Source organism: Vombatus ursinus, unplaced genomic scaffold (assembly GCF_900497805.2).
Source record: "Vombatus ursinus unplaced genomic scaffold, bare-nosed wombat genome assembly UNPS02014962.1, whole genome shotgun sequence".
NCBI classification, from domain to species: domain Eukaryota; kingdom Metazoa; phylum Chordata; class Mammalia; order Diprotodontia; family Vombatidae; genus Vombatus; species Vombatus ursinus.
The window spans coordinates 800,345-811,779 of NW_020954740.1; positions in this window are offsets into that span (position 1 = coordinate 800,345).

The window sequence follows — 11,435 nt, forward strand, 5'->3', positions numbered from 1 at the left end:
TATGATGGAATATTATTGTGCTATAAGAAATGATGAGCAGTATGCTCTCAAAAAACCTGGAAAGACTTACATGAGCTGATGCAAAGTGAAATGTACTGCATACAAAGTAACAGTAATACTGTAAGATGATCAGCTATTAATGACTTAGCTATTCTCAGCAATACAATAATCTAAGCCAACTCTGAAGGACTTATGATGAAAAATGTTATCCATTCCCAAAGAAAGAACTGATGTTGTCTGAATACAGATTGAAGCATACCTTTTTTATTTTCTTTATTTTTCTTGAGGTTTTTTTTTTTTTTGGTCTATGTTTTCTTTCACAAAATGACTGATGGAAATGTTTTGTGTAACTACACGTGTATAACCTATATCAAATTGCTTGTCTTCTCAATGGTGGCGGGGGGGGGAAGGAAGGGAAAGAATTTGGAACTTAAAAATTTTTAAAAGAAATGTTAAAAATGGTTTTTACATGTAACTGGGAGGAAATACTAAATACATTCCAGAAAAAAAAAGATTGGGGGTTTAGAGAGCTGTTTTAGTGGTTTTACAACAAAGGGAGGCAGGAGAATAGGAGGAATCACACAAAATAAATACAAGGTGGTTAAGGAGAGCACTAGCAGTTGGTGGAATTAGAGAAGGCTTCATACAGAAGGTGGCACTTGAACTGAGTCTAAAAGTTAAGTGATTTTTATGGCAGAGGTGAGGAAGGAGTGCACTCTAAGCATGAAAGATGGTCAATGCCAAAGCACTGAGAAGAGATGGAGAGCTATGTGTGAGAAACAAAGGGAAGATAGATTTGTACTGTAGAGTTTGGGAAGGGGAATAATGTATAATTAGACTGATTCTTTGTTCCTGTGACACCCACTAACTATTGTCCCCCACCCAAGGATCTGACCTGGTTCTCCTTTCTTTTCACTCTATTCTGTCTCATTTGGTGATTTCATTAATTCCCATCAGTTTAACTACCATTTTAATGAAGATGATTCCCAGATCTAAATATCCAGCCGTAGTTTCTCTTCTGAGTTATTGTCATTTATCACCAGTCACGTCTTAGACAATTTATATCCCATAGGCATCCTAAAATCAATGTGTCCAAAACAGAACTCATTACCCTCTGCCAACTCTTCCCTTCCCTATTACTATAGGGCAGCTGTCCAATCAATTAGCTTACAACCTTAGTGCATCAACTTCTTTAAGTTTGAGCCCACTTTCCCTGGGATTGAGGTGGTATAGCCTACATTAGGATTTTTAAAAATTGTATACTCAGCTTCTTAACTCCCTCTTTTTTTTATTTTGTTTTCAAAGATTTAAGTTTTCCCTCTGAGAACTACTTTAGCTGCATCTCAGAAATTTTGGTATGTTGTCTCATCGTTATCATTTTTGTTTGCATAATTATAATAATTTTTATGATTTGTTCTCTAAAACTTACTCATTATTCAGAAGGTAATTATATGTCTGTATCTTTTATGTTCCTTGTATCAAATACTATTTTTATTGTGTTTTGATTTGTAAAGGATGTGTTTAGAAATTCTGCTTTTTACATTAATTTATCATTTCTCTGGCATATGCATGATCCATTTTTATAAAGGTGCCAAGAGTTTCTGAGAAATGTGCTTCATTCAATGTTACCATTCAGAATTCATTTATCTGTTTCTTCCCTTCTTTTGACCCTTCTCTCTCCTTGCCCAGCTAAATGTTTAGTTCAAAAATTTTCTCACCTGCTCCTAACCTTTCAATTTAACTAACATTTTTTAAAGTCATCTTTACCCCAAAATTTTCCTTTGCTTTGTCCTCCTTATTTATCTTTCCTTGTTGTCTATTTTTACATTCTATCTTCCAATTCATGGCCTATGTTATTATAGCCTATTATTTGTTTCTTCTTTATTCTCTTTGTGTCCCTCATGAGGGCAGAGTATCTGGAATGCTAACTTTGAACTCCCTCCCCTATCCCATTTCTATGTTATTGCATTTATTGCTCATACTCCATGCCTCTTTTTTGTTTCTATGCCTCACCATCAGAAATATCAGTTTATGAAGGAAGCAATGTCAAATGGCAATGTCATGTAGTAGAAATTATTCACCACCTCTAAAAACCAGTTTATTCTATTTCTGGTTCTTTGTCCTTTTTTCCAGAATGGGTACTGGCTGCCCTTAGCTGCCCATAAGTCGCCTCTTCTGGAGCAGGGTATAGTACTGGGATATGTAATCCACCTTAGAGGTGATCTCTTTATGTAAATTCCCCCCAGATGAAATCCATTATGAGGTCCCTGTCTTTGTACCATATGTGTGTGTATGTATGTATGTTTGTATATATATACATACATTCATATATATACACATATACAATGTGTATACATACAATGTATATGTATATGTGTGTGTATATACATATATGTGTGTATGTATATATATATATGTATATACACACACTTCTCCCCATGTAAATATCTTTTAGTTGCACTCTTTCATTTCTCAGGAGAGGGAGTTAGTGACGTAAGAAATAGAAAATATCAATAAAAAAAGAAAGATGACAAAAGAGTCTATTAGCTGCAGAACTAGAAGAACTGATTTAAAATATATGCAATATTATATATTTATATTATTTATATTTCAATTTTTTTATTTCTACTTACTGTTAACATATTTTTAGCTACCAGGTAGCATTGATAGGTGTCCACCAGATTTAGCGAAAGAGATCTGGGTCCTAGGGAGTTCTATATTCACTTTGTTGGCTTCCTAATGCTCCACTGAGCATAAGTGCTGAGTAAGTTTCCGTACTTTCTATGGTTCTTAGTAGGTAAATGACCTCAGCTCTCCCTCCCTCTGCTGGACAATGCCAACTCATTGTCAAGTATTGTGGTAATTTGTCAATTTCCCCAATAAGAAACCAGCCCTTGAGTCTCCATCCAATGGTCAACTTCACCTCCTTCTTGGATTCACACTGTTTCTATGAACCCTAGTCACATAACTCTAGCATAATGGAATTGCCTCTCCCCAGAAGCAAACAAATATGCTTAGATGCAACTTATGGTTTTTACCCTTAGCACAGCATTGATGAATAAGTAAAACAGTACGAAATAATAAGGGAATAATATATAATAAACATCTGCCAAGTGACTTCATATCTAGTGTTCTTCTAGGCCCTAAAAGTTCCTCTGAAACATAAGACTGATTTGAACTCAGGATTTCTTTACATACAGTTTGAGTCTTCCCTTGCAAGGGCAGGAAGAATATAAAATAAGTTACACAGAAATTTAGACATATATATCAAGGTGGTCATTAGATGGAGATGCAGTAACTCTGACCTTGAGATCTTAGCTCATCTGGCATGGAACTTAGGAACTGGTATGCCTTGAGATGGTTAAGGATTTGAGCTTTCTCTGGTCTCATCTGTCTGGTCACTGGCCCTGACCTCTGACCATCTCTGTCTTTGGCAATCCCTTCATAGAACAGAGTAAGCAGATTCAGTAACTAGCTTGACTGACTCTAGCATTGTTAGCATGGTGACCCTCTCTCTACCGCTGATTCACTCAGCTATATAGCTGTGTTTTATCATTTCTTCTCTCATGCCTCAGCCCCAAAGCTCCCACCACTTCAAGATGGGGTAAGATTGGGGGTGGAGATGAGAAAGGATACTACGGGGCAAGGGATGTTATATCCTGCATTTATTTATCTATGTTGTTTTACCCAATAGAATATAAACTTCTTGAGGGTAGTGACTATTCGTTATTACTTTTTGTATCCTCAGCACACCAGCACAACACATAGTAGGAGCTTAGTAAGTATTTGTTTGCTTTGGATCATTAAGCAGCTTGGGGTGCATGTTTATTTTTGAGTGAATTTAAGTTCAATATGGTAGAATTGTTATTTTGACATTCTAACTTTGTGTTGCTTCAAGTAAGTGGGAATGTTTACTTGGGAAAAGAGAAAACTTAGGCAAGATGGTTTTCAGTAACATAAGAAATTCTTGTGTGAAGGAAGGATTATTTGAAGGTCTCTTATATGAAAGAAAGATTAGAATTGATCTGTTTGGCCCTAAAAGGAAGAAATAGGAATACTGAGTCAAAGTTACAGGTAGGCAGATTTTGGTCCAAAAAAGGAAAAGCTTCTAAATAATTCAAGCCACCCAGGAATGAAATGGACAGCCAGATAAAATAGTGAATTCCCTCTCAGTGGAGATATTTAAGGAGGGCCTGAAGGATCACTATCAGGGATGTTGATAGTACTACATTAGGAAAGGGATTAAACTAGATAAGAGATTCTACAGCTCTAAGATTCTGACCCTAAGGAGTTTTACTTTCATAAAACTCAAGTTAGTGGCCTAGTGTCACAAAACTCTTCATCTTACTGCTATATGATAGAATACAACAGTGACAGCCATAGGAATTCATGTGAATGTTCAGACACCATCAATTTTCCGTCTCCTAATGCTTTGTTTCCACCTTGTGGCCACATATATATTTTAACTATCTCAACACATGCGTGCTCACATCTGGTATAAATGATTTCTTTGAGGAACACCAAAGGAATGCCATCTTACCGTATCATTAAAGTATAACATTCAACCAATGTCTTTACTCTCCATCAAGGGAGAGGTAACAGGTATCCGGGAATGGCATTGTAGTACAAAGAAACACCACAAGGTGGTGGACTTGAGAAAGACTTAGTTTCCACAAATGGCTTCATAAGAAGTTTCTCTTAAATGGAGTTTTGTAAAATGACTCAGAGAGGAAGAAAAGAAAATCTATTAAGAGGAAAAGGGGGGTGGGGTGGGGTGGAGCAGAGAATCTACTTTTCAGTTTTTCTGGATTTAGGGTCAAGTCTTGATTATTTTATTGTATTCTTCTACTCCATTTTCTGCTCCTGCTCGTATCTGCACACAAACATTCTTTCCAGATAAGCCTATCTGTTCCCTTTTTGGCTAGTGTTCTTCATGACTTGCTTGCCATCTACTTAAAATGTGAAGGAACAATGTGTTTCTCTTTGGGATTTTGAGTTTTATTGTATCCCTTAACCTGCCAAAGAAAAATGGATTTGTGCTGAGAGATCACTAAAAAGCCTCTCCAGCTTCCTGTATGCTGCTCTGGGAACAGGAAGATTTTGTTAGATCAGTTTTCTTTGCTCTTTATGTAAGGGCCATATAAAATATCATGGAGAGGAAGCAGAGCTTTCAACTTAATGCTTACGCATTTCTGTTCCTCTGAAACCAGTATTTCTGGTACTTAGCACCTCTTTTTTTTTTATTTTCCAAGGCTTTGAAGGCAGCTTCTCATGTTTTCTACTCTATTTGGGCTCATTTTTCCATTTTCATTTTATTACAGTGTGTGGTAATTACCTCGACACTATACATTCATTGGAAATTGTAAATTGACCTTTTTTTAAAAAAACATTGTTTACTATACACTGGGCCACACTGTACTGAATCCTGCATCTTTACCACACTTGTTCTTCATTGATACTTGGCAACCAAGGTTAAGCAGAAATAATAAGCACATAATGAATGCCAGGCTTCTTTGGGCAAAGGGTATGGCCAGTCCTGATTTTCATATTTGAACTTATAAGTGGAAAATTACCATTTTAATGAGCCATGAAACCGTGAAGATAAAAATGTTTGAAATTGCCCAGTTGCTCCAAGCACCGAAACTGTGTGTGAAAAGGAAGAGACCCTCTTAAGATTCATGTGGATAGCCTGGCCTTTAGATGGAACATAGGAAAACACCAAATTATATTGGTTATGTTTTCTTTATCTCTTTATTTTAATTTCAAACACATCCTTGATGGACTAAGACTTAGAAGTAATACAAAGTAGAATCTAAAGAATGAGAATTACACATATTGACTAGAAAGGAAGGAAGGAAAGAAAGAAAAAGGAAAGGAAGGAATGAAAAAGGGAAAGAAAGAAGAAAAAAGGGAGGGAGGACAAAAGTAATAGAACTTCAAGACAGGCCTGGAAGGGGATACTGAACAAAAGCATTTTTTACTTGTTTGTTAATTCATTTGGTGCTTTCTTGTTAATTTCTAAGGACTTCGCATAATATTTTATTTCTTACTTTATGTTATTCACGTTTTTATGGACTGCTAAGTTTATAATTTTTTTAAAAATACATTTTGATCAGAAAGGCAGTGATGGAAAAATTCCAGACACAGTATTTAGGCTATGAAGGTTGTGGTAGAGACAGATGTTTCACTTTTCAGAGGGTATGGAATATTGTCACTATGAGAATGAGAATGATGATGTTACTGAAAAAAAATGGTACTTTTACTTTTTATTATTATTCTAGTAGTGGGGACAGATTTGTCATCATTTATGTCTCCACTTTCAAAGGGTCAATAAACCAACGATTATGGACACACATTTTTCAGATAATGTTCAGTGCTAAGGATTCAAAATAGAACAAAGTTAACTGAGTCATATAGAAATCAAACCCACAACTTTATCTTTATAAGCAATTAGTCAAATTGGTTAAAGTCCATAGATAAGCTGGCAGAAGGTACAGAAGTTGTGGCAAGGGGCAAGGTCATTGGCATTGATAAGAAGATGACTGAAGAGTAAAGCAAAGAATGGCTGGGGCTATCCTAGATGTAATGGGTCAAGTGAGGCACTCACCAAACAGGATAGCAGGTTCCCAGGGAGAGTTCCAGAGTTGAAAGGATTAACTTTCCAGAGCATGGTCTCTGATGCTTGTGGCAAGGTTGATGGTGAGAATATGGCCAAGGAGTAATAACCTTTCTTTTAAAAAATATTTTGCATTTAATAAACACTAAATAACAGGGACATTTTAAATACAAAGTAGAAAAGAACAATAGGTTGTACCTGAAACTTAAAAAAAATCTATGAGTAATAACATCTTCAGGCTATTCATACTTTTTGTTGCAGAAAGAGTTTGGTTCCCATCTCTCTCTCCACCAACACCCCTCCCCCGCAGCCTCCCACCTTCTGCCCAATCAGTTGTTATAGTAGCAAAGGTAATGAAGTGTCGATGTGTTAACAAAGTATTAATTCCAAGTGATCCCTTGATGTTCCCTTTGAGTGAATCTTCATTGGACAAACAAACATTGGACATACCTTTGCAGGGCTTTAAATGTCTAACCCCTTGGGATAGAGAAGGAATGCAAGGTCAGGTGTACTTTGTGGTGGAGACTGCTGAGGAGAGAAAGGCATTTATCTTTTTTCCCCTACACCAGTGACATCTATGAGCAACTTGCCAAGGGAAAGACACCCATCCGTAAGTTTAAGAGTTGATTGATTCAAGAGACTTCAGGTGCAGCTGAGGGAACAGAGAAACAGACACTAACTCCAGGTAGACAAAGATATAGAAAGGCAGTTCTTAAAGGAGAAGCTACTTCAAGGAATTGGATCCCTGTTAGCAGAAAATAGAGTTGGCAATGGAATCCATAAAGGGCAACAATCAAAAGGTAAGCTGAAGAGAGGAGCACACACTGTAAACCCAACTGAGCAACCCACCCAACAGAGACAGTGTGCCCAAGGGGAGCTTCATGAGGATCCTATGAAAAAATTACTTCCAGGCCCAACAGTACCACAGATTGTAAGTTGCCTTTGCCCCACACATATCCTACACAAGTATCACCACCACTGCACTTTAAATCTGAGCCATTCCTATGGATGCTGTATTTGTGGATGAGTATGTACAGTTTTATTAGGGAGAGGGGAATATTTTGTAGTTATTGTTTTTACTATGCCATCTTAATATTAATAAGTGCCTTTTCTAAAAGCTAAATAAGTCACAGCTGATTATTAATGGGAAGGACACTACTAGGGGTTCATGGACTATAGTGTTATAAGGGTGGCCACAAAGGCTACTTCCTGAATCTTGAAGTGGCTGACTCAGCCTGTAAATACAAGTGAATACTGGGGGAGTAGCCCAAAGGAGGTATTATACTGTGTTCTAGCCAGACTGACCTACTTACTCTTCAGCCAGCACAACACTCCACCTCCTGTATCCACACTTCTGCATAGGTTATTCCCAGACCTGCCTCTTGCACTTTCTCTTCATAATTATGTATTAGAATCCCTATCCTCCTTCAAAGCTTAACTTTTAGCTCTACCTCCTGCACGAAGGAAGCCTTTCCTGATTTTCCCAGCTGTTATTACCTCCCTTCTCCATCCAAATTGTTTTATATTTACTTCAAATATAGTTTGTGGTTACTTACATGTGCACATGTTGCTTTTGCCAATAGAATGTGAGCTGCTTGATGGAGGGGACTATTTTATATTCCTAGTACCTAATATAGTGCCTAGAATTATACTTAGTACAATAAAAACTTGATTTGGACAAGACATGATCACTAAGGTCCCTTCTATCTCTAATAGCCTAAGAAAGAACACCTGGCTTTGAAATCAGAGGACCTGAGTTTAAATCCCAACTCTGCCACTTGATAACTATTTTTCTCTTTATCTCTTTTTCTCTGTGTCTCTCTCTTTTTTTGGGGGGGGGGGTTAGACCATGGGGTTAAGTGACTTGCCCAGGGTCACACAGCTAGTAAGTGTCAAGTGTCTGAGGTCGGATTTGAACTCAGATCCTCCTGAATCCAGGGCTGGTGTTCTATCCACTGTGTGATCTAGCTGCCCCACTGTGTCTCTTTTCAATTCAGCTATCAGTTCCAATTAATCTTTAAGAATTAGGAATCTTGAGAGAATTGAGGCACTAAGGTGCCAAAGTGGGTAGACTACTGAGCCTGGAGTCAAGAAGATTTGACCTCAAATCTGGCCTCAGATACTAGCTGTGTAACCCTGGGCAAGTCACTTGACCTGTGTTAGCCTCAGTTCCTTCATCTGTAAAATGGGGGTAATAATAGCACCTACCTCTCAAGTTTGTTGTGAAGACCAAATGAGATAATGATTGTAAACTCCTTAGCACAATGTCCAGCAGAGAGTAAGTGCTATGTAAATGTTAGCTATTATTGTCATTGTTGCTTAAGAAGACTAGAATAGTAAAGAAAAATAAGGCTTTGAGATGTTGTTGAACATTTATCCCCTAAATTACCTGCTGTTTGTTGAAGATCACAGAGTAAATCTTCCAAACCTGACATGACAAAATGTCCCAAAAACTGAAAGGGAGTAAGTATTCGTTCCACAGGAGTAAGATACATAGGGTATCCCAAAAGTCTTGGTGCAGTTTTAAGCTTTGGGAGGTTAAAACTGCACCAAGACTTGTGGGACACTTCGTATAGTAAATGAATGGTTGCTATCCCTCCCATGCATCTGAAGGAAGAAGACAGCCAGCCAGGACTTCACATTACAGTCCCTGCTGCCCTTCCAAAAACACAGAGAACAAAAAGATCCCTGTGTTTGAACACGAGCTTGTTTTCTGTTGCCTCAGCCTGACTACAGCTCCAGTTTCAAGTTTCTGTCTCTCCTCAGGAAACTTCAAGACAAATTCACCTCAGTAAAGTTTAATGAATTTTTAAAAATTAAAATAAAATTTTAAATTAATAAAAAAAATCCACATCATTTGCTAAGGGCTTATCCTGTGCCAAACACAGTGCTAAATATTGGAAAGACAAAAGCAAAGTCAGCCCCTACCCTCAAAGAGCTTATGTTGTAACAGGGGGGAGACAACACACCTAAGAGATTGATAGCTAGGGAGGAGCGCCTGTGGTCTGGAAATGGTGGAATGGATATGGCCCTTCCCAGGGCAATGGCATAGGTGATTTGGTCGTGGTTCCAATACTGGAGGTAGGGGTATGTACACAAGGACAAGGCATGAGAAAATGACCGGAAAGTACAGAGTGGAGTGAAACCTGGTTGAGTTATGCATGAAATAGCAGGCCAGATGAGCCAGCTACCAATGGGTAAAAGCAAGCCTTCTACCCACTCTATCCCTGCCCCCTTAGAGTTCTGGAGATGAAAGCGTTAAACCTTCCACGACATTGTCTCTTGTCTGGGTAGTATAGTGAGTGGTGAGAATGTGAGGGGAGAGAGAGAGAGAGAGACAGACAGAGACACAGAGACAGACAGAAACAGAGACGGAGAGACAGAGAGAGAGAAAGTGTTGTACATACACACATGCACTGTGTGTATACATTTTGTATGGCCTCATGTCAGTAGGGGTAGAGGTCTTTTTTTTTTTTTCAGAGGTCAGCTCTCTGAAGTTTCAAGTGCTAAAGCACCTCTATGCTGAGCTATTCCAAATTGCATGTGTTTAAAAGTACAGATACAGATAAGTAGAAAAGACATACATGATTGGAGTCTATAGTTTACAATCCAAAAGTTCTTATGAAAGTTAGTTGAAGTTCTCCCTACCCCTCCCCATATTTGTAATTTCATTGTGTGGGAGACTCTAGGATTGGGAAATCATTTCTCTGATGCAGGTTGACAATTAGTCTATAATTTAAAGAGTTGCTGAGGTCACTAAGAGGTTAAGTAATTTGCTCATGGTCACACAGTCAGTATGTATCAGAAGCAGAACCTGAACCCGGGTCTTCCCAACTCCAAAGCCAGCCCTCATTCCACTAGGCTACATTGCTTTGGAAATTGCTTTTAGGAAAAATTATGAAACTAAATTTCATTGTATATACTCTCCTCACCCCCAACCCCCACCCATAATCACATAATAGTCACCATTGTCTATTAGACAAAGTCATGTGGTGGGTAGGCCTTGTAAATTATGAATACAGTAAATATTTTATGCATGTGACGTTTTTCTTTTCAATGGCATTCCTATTGTCTAACTCTTCTGGGAGGTCAAAGTCACCCAGCTAGTAAGTGACAGAACTGGGACCCAGACTCAGGTCTGTTGATTCCAGTTCAATGTCTTTTCTGCTATTACATGCCGCCTCCCTGTTCTCTACCTCCTTTCTGAGGAGAGAGCAGGGGTCAAAAATATAGTCATATTACAGTAAGAGTCACATTAAAAAAATAGTTCAAATTCAATCAGAGTGTATTAAGAATCTACTGTGTGCCAAGCTCAGTGCTAGTCACTTAAAATAAAACAAAAATGAAAAACCAGGTGCTATCAAGAGAAACTTTACATTTTTTTTTCAGGCTTACTCATATGCCCCCTCAGGTTCTTGTAAAAGAAGGCCCTTCAGTGTTTGACAGAGGAGGCAACCATATTTGGTCAGCACAATTTCATACCAAGGTGAGAAAATATTATTTCACTGATCATGTCCTCAAATACAGGAACCATTTGACGTATTTTCAAGTTAATCCACATGCAAAGGAGGAAAAAGTATTTCCCTTCCACCTAGAGTGTTCTAAAACATTAATTCCAATATTAATGCAAGCAGGGAGGTGGGGCAGTTGAATCGTGGGGGTAGGAAGGCAACAGCTAATGTCAAAGACCCTAATGAGGAGATCAGCCTGTCTCCCACCTCAGCCAACTGTGGGCAACAGTTGAAAACAAGGAAACCCAGAAACCCTGAAATGGTCATCTTTAAACTAGCCCTTCATAGTTTAACTGTATTGTAGGGGT